Source organism: Leptosomus discolor, chromosome 9 (assembly GCF_034619465.1).
Source record: "Leptosomus discolor isolate bLepDis1 chromosome 9, bLepDis1.hap2, whole genome shotgun sequence".
NCBI lineage: Eukaryota > Metazoa > Chordata > Aves > Leptosomiformes > Leptosomidae > Leptosomus > Leptosomus discolor.
Genome location: NC_141399.1, coordinates 34,615,502 through 34,637,131, shown reverse-complemented (window position 1 = coordinate 34,637,131; position 21,630 = coordinate 34,615,502).

The window sequence follows — 21,630 nt, the reverse complement described above, 5'->3', positions numbered from 1 at the left end:
AATTCGCATTCATCACCACAGAAATGTCAGCCTAGGGAAGAGCGTGGACGCCTAGGAGTGTCAGGGTATCTATCAAAACAAGGCACTGTGACAGCTGTGCTGGAAAAATGCAGCTATGTAAAAAAAACAAAACAAAACAAAACAAAACACAAAGACATTGCAATATTCACAGTAAAAATGATAGGACTGAATATGAAGAGAGTGTGTCCAGATCAGTTGGCTTAGAGAGAGATACTGGAAAGAGTAAGAAGGAAATAACATAGTAAACTAAAAGAATTCTGGCTGGTCTTCAAGTAGTAAATGCCAGATGTTTTATACCTGGAAAAAAAAATACATATTGAAGGTCAGAAAAGGCCATATAAATATATATATATATATATTTCAAGATGAAAATGAAACACTACAAAACATGTAAAGTGACTGATACTGACGTTTGTAGTTACATCAGCATTCCTCTAGACATTATGGTTAAAAAATGTGGTTTTATTTTTCTGGTTTTTTTTTGGAGGGAGGGGAGTTTGGTTTAGGGTTTTGTTTGGGTGTTCCTAGGAGAGTGTTTCAGCTTTTTTTTACTAAATGTGTGCTTTATAAAACTCTTCCTGACAAAGACAGATCTAGTTCACAACAATTGTTGTAACATTACCCAGGAAAGGTTCGTGCAGGGCTGAGCAGCACTGCATGATTTAGAGTATTTCACCCAGCTAATAAGTTTCCTGTGAGTAGCAGCAAACTTCACAGGGAAATATCCACCTAACATCAGCCTCAGTGAAGTTCATCACTGTACGCACTCCACACCTCAAACTGAATGTGACCTGGGGACAAGTGACGTCCGTGTCATCCCCTTACAGCCAGATGGCTGCAGCCAGTGCTCAGCTGCTCCTCAGCACCTGCTCCTTCACCCCAGAGCAGGGGGACCTCTGACAGCAGAGCATCCAGCCGTGTTTCTGGACTCTTCAGTTTAAATAAATCCCTCTTGTCAACACCAATCTCTATAAAGCCACGTCATGTCTTAGGGAATATGAAAGGTACATGGGACTGTGAGTAGAAATCTTTGCCATCAGGGCCGTTTTCAAACCAGAAGTATATGATTTTTCCCATTTCCCTCTCTGCTTTTTGCACCAGTGCCTTTGATCAGGGTGACCAATTGCTGCAGGCACACTTGCTGTTTGGTGGGTCTTTTTTATTTCCCAGACGGCGTAGTATTGCTCATGTAGTTTTGCAAAATAATAGTATACATTTTTTTGCTCCCTCAAAGCTCCAGAAAAAGACTTGTAAAAAACAAAGTTCAGATTTTCTGAGGATGAATTTTCACTGCTTGAACTCCTGTCATGCTTCACACACACTCCATGTGAACCCTTCCCTGTCAAAGCCCCTGATCTCTCACCCTTCCCCACACTTTCCCACCTCTTATGGTCCTCAGGACCAGCGGAGATCCCACTGCTGCCCTCTGTGATCATGAAACAGTTTCAGACTGTCCACTAGTGTTTAGCATTGAAACATGACAGAAAAAGTGCCAGTTGTTCAAAGGTTATGCAATTCATGTGAAAATATTTGGAAGATTTCATATTTGGGGGCAGGGGGGAGGACGGTTAGAATTGCTTGATCAGCAAAACTTTAATTTCCCTACAATAGCTGATACAGCTGAATTAGGGCGATTATCCTTATTCACAGATCATTCTAGCAGCTTACAAAGTGATTAAACCACTGCTTGCTCATTTATTATTTCTGTATTCCCATTTACTTTTACTGAAATCCTAAAAAAAATACGGCCAATATAGCTGGTTTATTTCGCATAATAATCTAGATTGATTTTACCACCATAATACTTAAACACATTTTATTTCCCGAGGCATTAAGCATAGTTTACAGTTAGCTGCAACAGAGTGCTTAGCATCAAAAATGCTGGGCTTTTAGCTGAGACAAAAGGATTGTAGGTTTTTTTGTATATTTTTTTATTTTATATTTGCTCCCCTTCCCACTCTAGTTCAGCTTATAACTACACAGGAAATGCAACAATAACCAAAAGATTTTAATCTATTCAATTTTATGCATTTATGTCTAGAATTCAGTAAAAATGTAATGATACTGATCTACTTCCACAGAGACTTGGATTTAGAATAGGCCAGTTCATTAAAGCTCCCCTGGAGAAGTCATATCAGCCAATTGATTTATTCCATTTTTTTACTGTCTGCCACGGTGGTGCAGGAACTCTACAACTACTTAGAAACATGATTTTGGCAAAGATGGATATACACACATACACACTATTACAACCTAAACTGCAATAGGCAGAGGCCTTTATTACCTTAAAAGTGATCTAGAGAGACAATAGCTGGGCAACTTGCGATAAAGTCACACCATCGTCTCAAAGACATTCTGGGTCAGCATTGTGCTAAGAAGTAGCGCAATGTATCATGCTTGCACTTCTGATGGCACACGTAGGGTTTAAGCAGCTAAAATGCTGAACTGCAATTCAGGAGGGTTCTGCTTCTTATATAGATAATTCAAAGCTACGTTCTCCATGATAAGACTTGGCATTCACAACAAGTACAAAAGAGAATGAGTTTTATCATTGTGAATTCTGAAGCCAAAATTCAAAGGATTATTCTTAAAATTTATTCTGAATTCTGAACATGAGTGCTGCTCAGTTTACAAGAGCAGACGCTAGTTTTGTGGAAGGACTCACCACCAGATATAGAGAACTGATAAAAGACATTTCCATGTTATTTCCTAGTAATTACACAATAGCTAGGTTCCTTACTGTCAGACAAATTGTTTACGTGAATTTTAAAATGTACGGCTTTGGGCTTCATTTCTACAGTAACAAAGACGTCAATGTAATAACTGTTACATTGAGCTTATCTACACAGAGCTTTTAACATGATCTATGCGCTGAAACACCTTCTAGAGGTGCCATAGTTCCTTAAAAGGAAGGAAATCAGCAGAATTGTAGTATTCTTTTGTTTTGTAAAAGAATTTTCAGAATTTTTACTAAGAATTTCCTAAATAATTATTATACATTAAAGACGTATAAGTGTCCATGGGACACTCATGTGGATTTAATAAGTTTTTTTCTCCCCTGTTATTTTTTTTTCTAATGGACTATGAAATGTCCAACAAAGTTTTTACTACATTTATGATAAAACATGGAAGGCCAAGTATTTAAACGTAATCCTTTACAATGGATTATTTAAAATTGTTTTTGAAGTCTACATAAATATAGAGGTAATATTAATTAGGAAGTGTAACCCATATTATATTAAAATCAGTGATAATCAGCTTTAACTTGGTAGAAATGTGGAAGGTAGCTAGGTTATTGGGTAAAAAGAGAAAAAAAAATATTTTTGTCTGATCCAGAACTGCTTACAAAAACAAAATTTCTTTTCACACAGATGCTTACAAAGCATTTTGAAAGGCATTCAAAAGCCAGACTGCTATTCCTCCTTCAATTATATTGTTAGGGCAGTACTAATATTAAGTTTGTTATGCCAATGTACAATCAAATTTACCTCAGGCATCAAAGATATTCTTGTAGTTTTAGCTAAAGTAGTACCTATCCGACATGCATGGTCTTCAAGATTTTGGCATTCTGCTGACAGACATTAACAACCCTTTTGTCACTCATGTACCCTTTGTTATAGGAAAAAAAAAAAAAAAAGTCAGCTATTTTAAGTACTTTAGTTTTAGCAATTCTTATCTTTTTCACAAAACTTTTAAACAAACTATATCTGTAGAATAAAAATTAAAGAAATCCTAACTAGTCTGTAATTGCAAAAATACTAAACTTTTTTTAAGATTTCTACAAACACCAGAGGTAGATATTATTCTTTAAATGACCTACTGAAGTTTTAAAGCTAAATCATTTATAAACTAATACAGCTAAATTCAATTTATATTCATCTTTGAAGTTTGCTTCTTTATTCAAGATCTGAAGGAAGACTTCACCTGAAAGCTTGCTCCATTTTTTTTTTTTTTTAATCCAAAAGCCTTTGTTCTTTTTTCCAAATAAAATTGTTTATAAGGAAAGATTATCCAAAGAAAAGAAAGAATACCCTCTGCCCGGAAATTTTAGGCTCTGAAGGATTTTTCTGTTAATGTAACAGCCATAAAATTATAACCTATGGAAGCCAGCGTAAGAACATAGGAATAGCCTTCCTGGACCAGACCAAGGCTTTATGTCACTCTCTGTCTAATAGGCAGCCACAGAGTGGCATTTAGGAAAGACAAAAAACATACCAAACATGTACGACTCTTCCTTGGATTGAATGGATTTGGCTATTTAGTATCCTCCAATGGATTTTTTTTAAGAGCTTGTCCGGTAGCTGCCATCTTGCATATTATTTGACCAAATTTAATATCTGACCTGCCTCCCTTGACATCCTCACCCCAAAGAGCAGCAGACAGGCAGCTGTCATTACAAGAGGTATAAGAGCTGTATGTATTACTCATAGTTACAATAAAATAGTCTATTATCTAAAGAGCACTGGAAAAGACAAGTGAGGACTTTGTCAGAAGTATTAACTTAATTTCAAACTGCATTTTATGTCAAACTGAGGCCAGGGTTTAATAATGACTCTTTATGTAGTGTCCAGCCTTTAACTTCTGTATGCTGAAGGGACAGATGAATTTTGCTTGTAAAAGCTTTAGCTACAGAAAAATATAAGAAGTAAAGTCATAGGAAATATATGTATTAACGGCTAGTCCGCATTTCAAAATCTAGGGAGTGTAAAGGTGACCTTAAACACATATTAATTTTTCTATCCCTATTGTTTCTTCTCATTCTCTCCCTATTGCAAAGCAATTTTTTCACGGTTACTTCTTTCAGATGACAATACCGTTAAACTGCAGTTTTTCCAAATGCCAATACTGAGCTAATTTGCTTATGAATTTTGGCAGAATTGTCTGGATGTACAAGACGTTTCCGGGAGTGGTAATCAATTGAGGAATAGATATAAATAAAAACTAGCTTAACGGGGAGAGCAGTTATGTGCTTATACTATGGGTTAGCAACTATTTCCCTAATGAGAGTGATTTCTAGACTGTAGGTATTTACATCTCAGGCACAGAAAAATGAAAAGTATAAAATAAAAAACTCAACAGAAGACTAAAAACAAGAGCCTCTGAATACTGCAAGTTGATGTGGAACGTTGCATAATTTCAAGTTTTGTATTTGCTTTGACTTACTCCTACTCATTCTATTCCATCCATTTTGACTGATACTGCTAGTAAACCTTCAAACAGATACATTTCCCAAACCAAAACAGGTATGGCTTCAAATCTTCACCAAGCACATAGTTTGAATATGAGGTTTAAAATGTGGAAATAAATTCATGCATCTTATAACCAATAACTTAATCTAAACAAGACCATAATCTTATATCACTCTAACATCTGAGCACTCTCCTTGAGACAATTCACTCAAAAATTCACAGACTGGTGGGGGTTGGAAGGGACCTCTGGGGATCATTTCATCCAATCACCCCTGCTAAAGCAGGTTCACCTAGAGCAGGTCACACAGGATTGTGTCCGGGTGGGTTTTGAGTATGTCCACAGAAGGATACTCCACAACCTCTCTGGGCAGCCTGTTCCGGTGCTCCGTCACCCTCACAGCAAAGAAGTTTTTCCTCATGTTAAGCTCCAGTTTGTGTTCATTGACCCTTGTCCTGTCGCTGGGCACCACTGAGAAGAGCCTGGCCCCATCCTCTTGACACCCAACCTTTAGATACGTATAAGCGTTTATAAGGTCTTCTCTTCTCCAGGCTAAACAGACCCAGGTCTCTCAACCTTCCCTCATAAGAGAGATGCTCCAGTCCCAGCAGTATCCAGCATTGTAATTCAATATTCTGAATGGTGGTGAAGTTTCATTCTCATTTATTCAGAATATATACAAAAATATTCAGTTTAACTGGAAATACGTGTTTTAAGAATGCCTACTGATTCAGTCCCCTTCATTGCAACAATTATTTTATTGCCTCAAAACATGCTTTGCCAGAAAAAGCTCAAACCTTTCAAAGAGTTATTTCCTCAATTCAGTAGCTAACACCCTTCCATGTTAACATTGTGAATGATCATAGTGCACTTTAATGTAAAATAGAATATGTAACATAAGCCTCCATTTATGTACAGTTTATTTTAAGAAGCAGAAACACTCACATATAACCCATATGTCTAGAAAAGTAACACACATTAGTTGAACAGTTACAGTTATATGCTTGTTATACAAGCTGGCCTGCCTCATCCCTAACTTGCAAGAAAAGCTATTATCTAATTCAGAATTCTATAATTCTTATAATAATATCTTTAGCAAGAGAATGCCCCCAATGACCCAAAGACAAACTTCTAGAATACTGATCCTCTGAGGAAAAAAGATCCAGATTCCTGTGTAAACTGTGTTCATAATCCAAAACAATTTGTACATTCTTATTGAACAAGAACTCTTAATAATACTTCCTCCTCTACAGGAAAGTAAATAAACAAAGTCATCTCAAAGAGGTCTTGATTCCCCTGGTATTATCTTTTATAGGTAGAATGATACTGCTCAGCAAACATGTCCTGTAAGATATGCTGCCTCTATAAAACCTGTATAATCCTTTCTAGGTTGAATTGCCCCGGTGAAGAAGTGTTGGAGAATGACCTCAAGCAACTGTGCCCCTGGGATCTGTCATCATTTGACTACAACCTAATAAAATTGCAGTCTAAGGCAAATTTTCATTAATTTTATGGCACCTGGAAGACTAATATAATACATTTAACTTTTAAGTTTATACCTATGCTTGCTGAGCTAAATCTTTAATTGTAGCCCAAATCAGCCAAGCACTTAAACAGATGCTTTGTTTTTGAGTACTTAATTCTACTGACTTTGATGGGTCTGTGCAAGTGCTTAACATATCAGGTATCTGTTTCGTTGTTTTGCACGATTTACATTGACAGTGCATAGTGCTTTGAAGATCCTTCCTTTCCTAGGAGTGTTTTTTTCTGTGGTGTTTGGTTGGTTGGTCTGTTTTGGGTTGGTTTTTGTGTTTCGTTTTGGTTTTTTTAAGAAGGAAAATAAACTAATGCAAAAATACCATAAATGTAAGACTAAAAATAACAACACCTTTCTTAATTTCTAAAATTATAATTGATGTTGTGAAGTTGCTGGGTACTTTCTCCTTGTACTTTCCAGTTGATGAAACCTAGACCTTTCATTGTAATCAGCTTTTAATTAAGCCAATGAGTTTTTCGTATTACCCTAATGCCTGTAACAATTGTTATGATTCTATTACTTTCTTTGTTAAACACATTCATAGTTTTAAATGACAAGAAGTCAAGCTAGCAATTTGTAAAGATGTGTGAATAAGGAAATCACTCTATTCATATGCTCATAATGAACAGAGAGATAACTAATTATGCTTTGTATTCTCTCACCCTCCAACAAGAGGAAAGAAAAGCAAAGTAGGTGGCCTGGATAATTTCCTGCAACCCTCCCTTTGTTCTTAAGCCTTTTTAGCAGTATCTACTGAGGAATGCAAAGGAAGAAAAATCATCCAAACCAAGCTTTGAACACACTGCTTTTGTGACACAGCTTCCAAGAAAAAGGAAAAGCAAAAGCTCATTCATTAGAACAAAACGCCAGAAAAAAGTCAATGCATAACTGCACACACTACTGCAGTTGTTCTGTACCACATCAAACCACTATGACTCCATTGAATATACTACTGCTAAAATATGTGCAAATCTAAGTTGTTCCAGGCTTATATTATAGCTTATGTCAGTCTCTCCAGCTATGCTAAGAATGTAAATAAAAACAATTTAGGACACTTTACTGTTCAAGAAACTCATTGTCTGTTAAACACTGGGGAAGCAAAGGGCAGAGGTGCTCCTGAGACTTGCTACTTCGATTTTAAAGACTTCATAAACACACCTGACAAAGGACATGAGGGAGGGAAGAGAGCCTTACTGACATTGGTGCTGTCTTCCTTCCTTTTGCAGGTTTCAGAGCAAGTTGCATATCCATAATCACAGAAAGGGTTCAGCTACTCCACTAGCCTTGCGTGGTCTCTCCCCATCTAATGAGCAGGGGATCCCTCAAACACCACTAAACATAGATAGCTAGAGCAGTGGGGGGGGGGGGGGGGGGGGGCGCGCAAATCACTTTTTAGTAGACAGGTTATCAAATAAATGGTGCTTATTTAAATAGATTTTATAACTGCACATTGCTAATCAATCAAATTCCTTGATTTTTTCCCCACCATGTATAGATAAACCATAATGCTCAAACATTGCTTCTAATTATGTATAAAATTCTGAACAGCAGATACATGAACATATATTCATGCCAATTTGCTCGCTTTACATGCTGTTCGTCTTCCAAGTTCTGTCAAAATTTCTATTTAAACTTGAAGAAATTTTCAAAGATAATCCTACATTAAATAGATAAGATTAAAAGTCAGGATATAAGCAAAACAAAAAAAGAGCAACACATTAGAACTGAGACTCCTTACTGCACCCAGATTTCCTAGAACTGAATATGAATCAGCGATCTACTCTCTATAATTTTACATCACCCAGCTTTCCTACCTGCTGCCTCCCCTTACCTCAAGTTATTTATTCTAACTATTTCAGTTTGCTCTTGCAAAACAGGTAATTTGTTAGAGGGTTTTGGAAATTTGACCGTATATCATATTAAGAATATCTCAGGCCCAGCATAGCTTTTCTTGCTGGCATTTCTTTCCAGTTATAGCATCTGACATTCAGAATTGTCAGGTACCTTCAATTACCATTCAAAATGAAAATTTGTGGTTTATGTTTGTCCTTATTCCATAATTATATGCTTTGTGAGAATTTTATTACAATGGGTTAAATACTAAAAAGAAATTGTCAGTTCACAATGTTATGGGACTGACAATGCCTGCAAAATGTAACCGTAAGCTTTATGTCAGTCTATCAGCTAAGGGAGGCAGCATAAACTTTCTATCACATCATAGATTTTGAAATATTTTTCTTTGTTTTCTTTGGCATTTTTTAACTTACTTTAAAAGACATTTATAGAGCACAAACCAAACTCACTCTACCACCTTCAAAATGCAAAAATATTTATCATGTCACTTCATTAACATGATTCATCGTATATGAACGGACCTGACACATCTCAATGAGGCATATCACAAAACAGACACTGGCCCAGAGCCAGTTCGAAATTTCAGAGAATCTTGGGTGTAAAATTGATTCAAATACAAAATACTGTTTGTGGTAAAACACTATCAAAATCTTGATGACTAAGATTTGTTTTCTTTTCAGGAAATTATACAGGGAACACACCAACAAACCTATGGTAGTAAAATATGGAATAAGTTGGGATTTTTGTATGTTTGAGAACTTGATAAATTTGGCAGTACTTTTAGATAGCTTCATTTTTTATGATGCCAGGAGATTCGAGCAGTTTGGTTTTCATTTGTTTCATTTCTGGCTCAGTATCCTGGAATTAACTCGAGTTTTTTTGAAACCTTAAAACATAGTAGTTTCAACCTTCCTTTTGCTGTAAACCTATTTTACATCCCTTCTCAAATCTGTAATTCAAAACCTCTTTATTCCATCTGTACCAATAGCAGACTTTTAAATGGCAAACAATTTCCAATACACTTCCAGCAAAATTTTCAATGTTCTGTGTGTAGACTTCAAAGGCCATTTCAAAATTTTAAAGATACGATCTAGATTTATTTGCAACAAGGATGTTGATACATGCAGCTAATGTTAATACATGGAGGTAAGAAATACTTACCAGAAAAGCGTTTATCTAAATGCTTTTATTTAGAGGGACAAAGTGGGCATACTCATCGCAAGACTTCTGTGATGTAGCTAGCTCTTCTATAGCTGCACACACTTGTTGTGTGCAGGAGCACTGAATTAAATCTCCTTGATAGGTTTTTACCAACAGAGAGTATGCACATGGGGGAAGGGAGAGTCTAGAAAGGCTGGTGTCATTGTGACTCATGATTATAGTATGAAATTATGTATTTCACACTAACAAGTCTAAAATTAAATCACAAGTCAGTTGCCTGAGTCTCCTAATGAAACAAGAACATACACATTTGCCCTGCCTTTAAAGTGTAATTCCCATATGCACATGTACATCTATATGCAATAGTTGGATGAAATCCCAATTTATACATAGAATATTTCTTTGTTTCTCACTATCCTAATTGGCAATAAATTAATTTTCCCCATGTTGAGTCTGTTTTGCCTGTGATTGGCAAGTGATCTCTCTTTTTTCTTACCCATGAGCTTTTTTTCCATCTTATTTTTTTCCTCCTGTCCTATCGAGCAGGGTGAACGAGCGATCAGCCTGGTGGGCGTCCAGCAGCCAGCCAACGTTAACACACGACAAGCAGACATCAGCTTTATTTAACCTGCAGTCTTCTGATGTCCACAAAATATGAAGATAAAGGAGACAGAAAAATCTTATAAAGACGAAAACAGTTATCCCCATGGATTTGGTTCATTAGCATTTTCTCTCACCTGAGAGCTAAGATTTGTACCCAAACGTTCTACTGGAAAGATAAAAGTTCAATTTGTTTTCAGTGATATCTCCTCTCAAATAAAATCTGTGATGATTTTAACCACAACTGTCATATTTATGCAGCTGTAATACTAAATGAGCAATGCAAACACACAAAATACTTAAATGTCTTTAAAACATATAAGATTCAAAGGAATGGCTAATTAAAGCATCTTATTAAACTACTACAGCTTTGTATGTACAGCTTGGAACAGAAACTGCTCTTCTCTGCAACTACACAGTACTTGCACCCACGTTCTATATCGGCCTTAGTAGTACTTTGTGCTCTGAAATGATAAAACTTGTTTTCATATATTAACACTTCTTTGGTTTTTAATAAATACTTCGCCTCAGTATAAAGCATTGGTGCAAAGATCACTTAAACTTTAAAATTAAGAAAAGGAGTTCTGTGGTATTGCTAATGCCTTGTGCACAGACTGATTTCCTTTTATTTGGCTTGAACCAGATGCTTGCTGGTTTCATTTAACATCCCTAATTCTTTTCACCTTTTTCTAGGCACCCATAAGATTATAAATTTCAATTTTATACCCACATTCATCTCCTTGTTCTAGGATGAAAACTAGGTTTGCTAGTGGTTGTTGCACCTCAAACAACTAATCCAAGAAGTTCAAGCAGGTTTTAACCATGAATTTAGCTAGCAGCATGAAGAAAAGAAAGTATGCTTTGGCTATGGTTTCCCCTGTGCTGCATAATTTTCCCATATTTCTTTCTCTGTTCTACAGGGAGAAGTTCAAGGAAATTTACTGCTGATATTGGGATAGCTAACCCTTTATATTTACTTAGAACAAAATAAACAATCTTTTCTTATTTGCAAATATTTTAGCTTCTCTTAAGTTTTACCCATGCAAGCAATTTTTCTGCTTTTCAAGTGATGTATTTGACCTTAGCAAAACCAACCAAAAATAGCAATAAAAAATACACTATATGTGGTAAAGTCCCAGAGATATTAAACCTCAATATGGTTATTAAAACTATTGTGTTTTTCATTATGCAGAAATATTAGCCTCTTCTTACTCTAACATATTTGGGGGATGGACATTCTCTGGCAGACTATTAGCACTCTGCTTTGGCAAGTGCTGTATGTTTTCTGTGGTTATGTCTGAAACATCCATTGAGTGTTCATAGTATGAGGTAGCCACAAGCACAGATTGTATTGATACATTTTATTTACTTTCCTTAGAGGTCTTGGAAAAGACAACAGTGTCCCAGTAGACACTTGAAGACAGCATAATCATTCAAAACACCGGTGACATACTCTGATTAAACATTTCATCCCTGAAATCAATTCCAGAATCCAAAAAAGTCACCACTGTGAGCCTCATCAACAAGTAAACACATAGTTGGGATGTTCTCTTTCTATCAGTCTTAATGCCAGAACAATGGCTTGCTTTCAGTGGCGATTTTAAGTGCCACTATAACATTATTAACCAGTTTAATTCACTGAATTCATAGCTGAGCAGTTTTAGCATCCTCTCCTTAAATTACTTCTAATGATGATTTTCCTGAGCTGCCTGGGAAAGATTAACAGTAGTGCTACTAAGGTATATTTGATCAGTGGGTAGTCCTCATACGTGCGAGTGTTCAAAGATTAAGAAATAGCAAATCACAGGCATGCTTAAGTTAAACATTTGAATAACTTCACTGACCAATATTGGGATTACTTTTCCGCTTGCAGTTATGTTGTTCATATGCTTTGCCAAGTTTGGACCATAGCCTTCACAAACTTGTCGGTTTTGTTTGTCTAAGTATTTATACAGTTGTCCTTACTGCAATATCTGAATATCTTCACATAAAGTAATTTTTCCCCATAACTACCTTATCAACTTAGAAGACAGATATATATTGACACTATTTATACTGTGCATTATCCACAATCTACATTGATTAGACCTAATATCTTCTCACAGTATTGTGTAAAACTTTGTAGAAATGCTGAGCTGGCTTCTGCAGTAGAGCTGCCACCTTTTTAAATGAGAGCTGTCCCAAAATGTAGCCTTGGAGAGGCTGACACCGTGTTGGATCCGACCATCCCACACTCCCGAGTGGTGATACAGCAACAGGCTGAGCTGCGGGCTAAATCCCATATACAGCCAATTTCCAAATTGCATACAGAGGTGAAATTGTGGTCATAAAATTGTGGTCAAAACCACAAATGTGTAGAGTTTCAAACGTGTCTAACCTGTCTACAGAAATATACTCTAAATTTATAGCACGTTTATCTAATGTCTATCACTTTAAAATACAAGCTGGCCCTTGGATTTAGTTAAAGTAGCAGTTATTAAATGCTGCCCACCCAGCAAAGACAGGAAAGTTTCCAGGCGAGCAGGCTACCACCTGAAAAGGGAAGGGCTCAGCTGGGAGCTCAGGGTGTACTCACTGGGTGTGACAGCTAAAGAAAGGCAAAACCTCTTCTGCCTGTCTGAGTTGCCTCTGCAGACACAGAAAATCTGAGTTTTTATCTCTTTGTCGTTATTGCTGTGTTGTAAAATAAATTAAAATATTTATACCACATTAAGATAGACTCGTTTCCGATAACTGATCTGAATGCAAAATAGGCATATCAGGGCTGAAGATAGTTTATAAAAATCAACTAAGATAGTTTATAAAAACAGTTTATGAAAACCTCGTTTTGAGTGAAATGTTGCTGTCCACTAATAGATATTCAAGATGAAATCCTGCAGGAAACAAGATGTGAGATTTTTGTCATTATATACAGAGATCGAAAGTGAAATGATCAGACTGAGTTTAGTGCTCAATGTGTTCCCTTGCAGGGGAGCAGAGAACAGAATTAAAAGGGATTAAGAGCCAGCAGCAAGCTAAGAAACTTCTGCCTATTTATTACTTCTATGATGGAAGCCCTCTTACCTGCTCTGGACATAATTAAATTTCTGGTACCCTGGTATCCTAGAGTTACCAATATAAATATCTTTTCTCTCATTGTTGAGGCCACTGTCTTGTGATCCACATCGAAGTCTATAGCTCTATGCTGCATCTCATTCATCTTCATGTTTCAATTCAGTAGTTTCCTACTGAGCAATTGTTAAGTGCATATCTAAACCTATAAGCAATCTATTTGCTACTCTATCCCTTTTATATCAGGACATCTCTCAATTTTTAAACTTATAGCTCTACAAAAGTCAGAGTTAGATTCCCATGCTAACATACAAGGATTTTTCTAACAGTCCCATCACATTCCTTTGTAGCAATCGTTTTTGGCAAATGTACATGTAAAAACTGATCACAACTATTTACCCTAATATACTTGCCAATTATCTTTTTTTCTGCTTCATAATAAACAATGAAAGGATGTGTCCTCATCTGTATCTATTCAGCCTCTTAATTTCTGTGGAACATCCTTCACTGAATGGGAAATTTGTAATAGCTGTATAGAACAGTATCTTCACCAAGAATAACATACATTCAAGTTCTCAGTTTTCTTCTTTTTTTTTTAAAAATACTTTTCCCTATCTAAGAACTTCTGAGCAGACTGTAAAATCCCAGTAAAAGCAGCAATTCCACAAATTCATCTCTCCAGAATACCTGTAGACTATAAGCAGTAGTTCATAAGCCAGCCAACTATAAACACTAAAACTCAGAAATGAATTTGTCCAGCCTTGTAATACAGCTGATAAAAAAGTTCAGTTTAACAGAAGTTTGTTGGTCTAGAACTAGAACTCAGGTTCTGAAGCATCCATGGACCCAGCTTCAATAGTGCAGAGTTTACTACATTTCTGAAACTTTGTAAGCATTTCATAGACAAATGAAATACTGCCTATATTTTCAAACGTAATATTTTTTTCTTGTTGCTACTATTCTACTACTCTAGCTATAACCAAAGCAGAACTATTTCAATTTACCTTATTGATAATTTAGCTAGTTTATATCTCAGCTTCCTAGTATCTATATTTACATCCAGCGTCCTGGTTCAGCAAGTTAAATAACAAAAGGTAAATATATTATATATCTGCATATGTGTTTAAGATGCATCTGTACTGTCAGTAGCATATACCCACAAGAAACATCACCACCAAGTTTAGTCATCATTGGACATACTCTGCTCATATTATCTCTCTTGCATTACAGGAATCCAACACTACCAAAGAAGTATTTCCATTTCTTGATGGATTTCTAGTATCCCAAGAGAACTTTCCATTTCAATCCATCATTACTGGAACACAGACCATATTTCTTACATTCCAAATGCAAACATTTCACTGGAATACATCTTAGTAACATTATATGTGTCACAAATAAAAGTCCTGAGACCACAGCTAAAGGATAATTAACATGGAAAACCATGTAGGAGGTGACATTTCGGTATGGAACTTTTTCTTTGGCTAAAGGAGAATAAAACCAGAATATTTTTGAAACTTCTGCAACAGATTTCACAGTTTGAATAGTGCCTCCAACCTTGAATACAATTTGCAACATCCTGTAGATTTTAGAAACCACATTTTATTTTTGTATTTGTATAGCTTACATGTAGAGAGTTTATCAGTTACTATGGTGTGAGAATGCTCAATATAACAGGCAATAAGAAGTGTCTCTGTCAGGCACTGTCCTACAAATAGTCCATGAGAGGAAGGAAAAGTACTACTATCCAAAGCACCTATTTCCCCCTCCTTCAAGCTATTTAAGCTCAGTAAGGGATTGGTTGAAATTATCACGGGATGAACAACTGACCACTAAAACAAGAAGGCATTTTTGATTTTGTACTTTTTTTTTTTTTTATATTACATTAGTTTTAGCACTTATCTCCCTTTTTAGTACATTCAATTATAATGGACCAATGTGTAGTAAAATAAAATTTGAGCAAAAAGGACCAGCACTTCTAGAAACAAGAGGTACGGTTCTATGAGTGAGTACTCTTCTTCTATGGTATTTTTGCTATTGACACTGTTTTTATTAGACAACAGAGTCTGGAGAACTGTTAAATCAGCAAATTATAAATAGCATCAAATTACTGGGCAGTTGTCAGCAGGCACTGGAATACTCTGAAAAGACCTCAGGTTTTTTTCCCACCTCCCTACCTACATAAGTAGAGATCAGAGAATGTTTCACAATGTTTGTTCCTTGATGCCTGTTTCTGTTCTGCACACACTGTCTCATCCTCACTGTCTGAGTAGGTACATACAGAAACCATCATTTTTGATTCGTAAGGACAATATATATGATCAGAATGCAATAAATCTCTGCTCATCTAACTCATGGGAAGAAACAATTTCTAAAAGTGTTACTTTTATAGGTAGATACTTAGGCTGCGAAAATCGACTATGTTGTAAGCAATTCAGGCTATGCTAGCAGCAATTAGCAAATATAACTCTTATCTGCTAACAGCACTACTTTTTCCTTCCAGCCTGTCATCAGCTGTATCAATCTCTACCATGGTTTGTGATTTCCAAGGATGAAGTCACAGCATTAAGTGAAAAGTATTTCACTTAATGTATTCTACAGCATAAGTGGAAAGTATTTCCTCTTTTGTTGAGATAACAGCAACAACATCAATTTTTCATTAATGGCAAGACAATTTCACAACTTAAAATTATACTTAAGTCCAACTAAGTTGGTTGTAAGTTGACCATTTAAAAAACATTTATTGGAATACCAAATATACCATCCAAAAATCAGTCATTTTCAAGGTAATTGTTCATTAAATCATAGATGTGAAGAGACAAGATTTCGGTACTAAGCAAACAAGTTGTGAAGCATTCTCATTCTTTCATAAAAGAAGAATTTCATCATTGTAAGCACCTGTCCTTTACCACTTCTCTCATACTTGCTTGTAGTTTAGTGCTGGCTGCTACAGCTGCCAAAATGTTTATGTTAGTCTGGAAGGTAGTACTTGATTTAAAATTGAGGCTGCATCAGCTTCTAAGTAATGTTGAAAACTGGGACAGATGTACTTACTACAGTACTAGTCAGAGAAGCACTGTTATTACAGTAATAGTCACTGAACAAATATTTTTATAATTAAATTTCAATCAAGCCATTAGTATTACACTTCCTATGGATTTCCACAGGTTAATGAATCAACACCCTGGAAACGACATATGATAACATATTTACTTGTCAGTATACAGGCTAAATCAGTTATCTTTAACCAGCTCTGTTTTATGGCAATCACAATATTAACCTATTTCTTTAGTGGCTTCTCCCAGCGTTAGCCTATGACAACGTGCATCTTTCATGCCTGATGACTCATTACAGAAATGTCACAGAATATGTGGAAAGACTATGTTTACAAAAAGCCACACTGACGGGATTGTGAATCATAACTGTTTTCTTGGAAGTACTTCAGAAGAAAATGTAGTGTTAGATTTAAAGATCAACTTAATTTGATTATTTTCTGTAATAACCACTTTCTCGTAAGCTTAGTTAGATATATGGTTAAGATGAAACAGTGCAACTTGATGAGCAATAGCTTAAGTATAATAAACACAGATTCTCTGTCTCCTGGGAAAGTATTGTAATTTTTGCAGTATGAAGCATCTCTTAAGGCAGGTAGTGAAATAGTCTTCACCAACGTCACAATTTTATTTTGAGGTTTGTTCTGAAAAGGTTTCCGTCTAAAAAAGGTGTTTCTAATAACTGAAATGAATCAAAATGTTCTTTCACAATGCACTATATTTCCATCATAGTCAAAAGAAATCCTTCCTAGACCTATAGCTGAATTGAAGAACAGCTAGGAGATTCAAATTCCCAAATTTGTAATGCAGAAACAAAGTAACAAATGAATTTATTTCACCACTTTTCTTGCCTTCATTCCCACAATTTTCAATGTCTGATATATTGTGTACAGGAGAGTTGAACTAAATTCACAAGCACATTTCTGTTAAGGATCTCCTCTTGCTAAAGGGCAGTTATAAGCCGTAAAGCTATCATTTCTCCTACGAAAATGAAAGTAGCTCACTCTCTAAATGAAAAAAATTTAAGCCCAAATCCTTAGAATTCACTGCTAATGTTATGAATGAAAGCAGTATGTCTATGCCCAGGGAAGCGATAACTTGTAATACAAATCTGCTCACCTCTTTGGCCATGTTTAGCAGATCTGTGCTGTTTCACAATAGACAGGTTTGTCAAGAAGACACAACACATAATGGGTAAATTTATTATCAGACAAACAGATGAGTGTCCTTATACAGCTTAAAGTCTAGCTGTATCCTTTAATTCCTCCATATTACATTTGGAAGAGAGTTGAGAAGTAGGATTTTTACTCTATTTAACGTAATTAAAAGAATGCATCAAATATATCAGACACTTCCTGCTAAAATATCCTGTGTACTTTTCCTACACACAGTTTCAACATTAAGTATACACTTACTTCAAGGGTACTTGCAAACTGTTTTGGTTTTTTTTTTTTTTTTTTTGAAACCAGAAGATCTAACATAGTGTCTATCACACAGAATAATGATTGCTCAGAGGCACTGTGGACACGGTAGATAAAAACTGAGTTTAGAATAAGCAGAAGAGGGCAGCATTTTACCATGTTTTAAAGTCTACAGGCTTGGCTTCCTGAAGTTGAGACATTATAACGGGCATGTTTTCTTGAATGCTAATATTGTTCAAAGATGACCTACATTCGTTAAAAATTTCCTTTTCGTTAACAGACAATATATCACCTTGCTAGTTCGGCATTTAAAAAAAAAATTCCTCTGTAAGCTAATTGCTTATAACAGCTGATAACATTTGCAAAAGCAAAGTAACTTACCTTTGTGCATCCACCCACAGCTTCCATTTTACTTCGGTAAAAATGAAATTCCTAAATGGAAGCAGCAGTAGTAATGCCTGAGCTCAAAAAAAGAGCCCAAACAAAGCACCAGGTCCGAATGTTCCAAAGTTTTATCACACAGCTCACAGCTCCTTCTAATATTTAAGCAATTGTTTAAAATTACAAATGGAGAGCATATTAAGACCATACATGACAAGTATAATATTCAAGCATTTTGGTGCAATGCAACCTATATGACCCTTCCACGTTCTTAACAAACATACAGTTATGTGTTCATGAATATCATATAGGGAACGCATATCTACGAATGTTTGTTTCATACAGCATGAAATGTACAGGTGTTTAGACAAACTTTGTTAGCCACTGAGATTAGCAAGTAGAATGAGATTTTTGTCAACTAGGAACAGAATCTCAATTAATAGATTAATGATAATATCGGAAGTATTTTTCTAAAGAAAAACACTGACTAATCTTTGTAGTGCTTTTAAGAATGCATCCAATTTTCTGTACTATCTGGCTATATTCCTCACAAACCCTGAACTGCCCATAAACTCATTATCTTTGAATTTTAATTTCGGACGCAAATGGTTGTGCTCCCTTATGAGAACATTTGTTACACTTTTTTTGCAAAATTATCTCATCTAATTTTATTGGCTCAATCCACACGCCCATGGCTGTCTTACTACATGAAGCCAATTAGGAAACGAATATTTTCAAAAGCAGTATTAGTAAATGAATTGATAATAAAAATTACATTTGAAGGAAATCAGAACAATAATTTTATGTTTATAAGTATTTCTAAAAAAGCAGAACATTAACGTCTTATATGCAGAAGAATTTTACTAAGTTTATAAAAGTGCTGTTTGTTTAAAAACATGAACAATGACAAAACTTATGAATCTGCACAAATGACCTCCCATATGTCACAGGATATAACTTCTACATAATCCGTGATAGGTTGTGTAATGAGGTTTTATACTGAAATTTCTAGAAGTGCAGTTGAGACAGCTTCTTACAAGAATTGTTTAAAACAACTGAATTAAAATTGAACAATTCAAACATTCTTAAAACACAGGTACGTATTTTATACGTATTTTATTTTATATTTTTTTTAATTTAATAGAATTTTTTTATTTAATGAAAACAATGTCACAATGTCACAGAATGCCGCAGAGTATTTCAACATCGTTATAGAAATCATGATGAGTATTTTAACAGATTAAAATAGGAGTGTTCTTGACTTCGGATGCTGTTCATATAGACTTTTGGCCTTTGCATTCAGTTTTGCCCAGCAGAAAGCAATAAGAAAAAATAAATAGTGAACTGATACTGTGCTTTGTTATTCTGGAGCAAGGCTGGCCATATGATACCACTGGAAGTCTTAGTTCCAGTTACTATTCTTCTTAGCATCTGAACATGTAAGTCAAAAGAAAGTCAGAAACTAAAAACTGGGCTATCCTTCAGCAAGAAAATTAATTTCACTGTTAATATTCAGTTTAATACAGATTAAACAAAATAAAAAATGCACTTCAAACATAGCTTATGCAAATAAAAACTATTGCTATATGATCATCAAAATGCTGTTGTCATCTTCTTCCAACCATTCAGCTGAGGAAGGGCTCAGAGGCTAGGTGAGACGAAAACAGTTTCTGTTACTGTCTATCATGTATTCAGATAGTCCAAAATAAATTTCTGACTTGATGTTTGAAGCCTTTGCATATGTGCTTGTGCCAACAATACATTGCTGCCTCCTGTTTTTAAGGAAGAATATTGTGTATTTTTACCTTACCCATTGGGTTAGGTGAAAATACAGCAAACTATTTGTGGGGAGAAAGTCAAATACAACTATGAGGGGGAAAAACATTCTGTATCTTTGACATTCAAATCTGTAGCTTAGTCTTAAGTAAGAATCATATCACTATCAGCTTCACATCATGTTAATGAACAGAGTGTAAGAGAAGAACTAACATTATGTCTATGAGGAATGTTTCCCATTCGTGTTAACTTCATGTTTACTTATTCTCCACACCTATGTAATTGTTTTCTCCGCCTGATCATTGGGTTTGGTTTTCTTTAAATTCATTGTATTAAAAATGCTTAATTGATTTTTTTTTTTTGTCCACAGAAATAATTTGATATTTAAATATAACAGCGATATAAAACCATTATAGAGACATATCTTCAGACTGTTCTTTTAGCAACATTAATGCTTTGTCAGCTCTCTGTCATAACATTTAAGTACATTCCACTCCTTATTGGCATCAGATGAGAAAAGATATACATCAGCCCATGATGTATTTCATATGCCATCTGCAGAGCAATGCATAATGCAGCATGCCCTAACCTGTATTTTCCCTAGCTGGTAAATCAGGCGGCTTTGAGTCACAATGTGTAGTCTCACGGTTCAGCCAGCTCTGAAGTGATAGAGAAGTGATAGTAAGCAACTGAGGTAACAATGCCCACTTGCCAGGCACCTTCTTGAGAACTAACTTGGGCAGGACTAGCCTTGTTCCTCTGTCCCCACAGGGAAAACTTGCTGAGAACTGAAGATTTGGGTCCACGCTTTACCATGAAAGTCAGGGACCAACATCTTCTGGTTTGCTTGTTTTCCTGTTTGTGCTTCCCCCATCCAAACAAGTGATTTTCCCCCTATTTTTTCAGCATATTCTCAGTTTCTTTATATTTCTTTTTCAAAGCTAAATGCAGAGCCTGCAGTCTCTTCTGCCCTTCCATACCTAAACAGTTCCCATTTATGTTCATTGTGGTCATACAAAAAGTACTTTGAATCAAGAAAAGTCTTGTAGTGTCAGCTGAGAAAATCTCCATATAGATGGACCACACAGAGACACCTATGGGGGGGTGGGCAGGGGGAGGGAGTCACACACAATCAAAATCCACCCATGGCAACAGAGGCAACGCTCAATTATGCACTTTCAGCAGAGAACAGCATGGCCCTGCTGGTGACCACCCTGTAAGAGCTTGCCTTGGGCTCTTTTTGCAGTCCTCATATTTATGCTATTTTAAGGTAATTGCAATGTATTATTTATCTTGTTTGAAACTTTTCTAAAATTTACTTAACCAAGCCACCCAGTACGAATCACTTTTCCTTCTTCCAACATTCATCTTTAATGTATTTCTCCCCTAATCAAATAATCACTAAGGACACAAATCTTTCAAGTAGAATAACCTCATTTGTTTGAATAACAAACAAATTAAATACAATTGGAATATGCGGTAACATTTAAAGAATGTAAATTATAAACCTTTATTTCCCTACCCCAAAAAAAAAAATAAAAAAAAAAATTGAGGACTCGATTCTTGATGGAACAAACCTGTTCAGTAT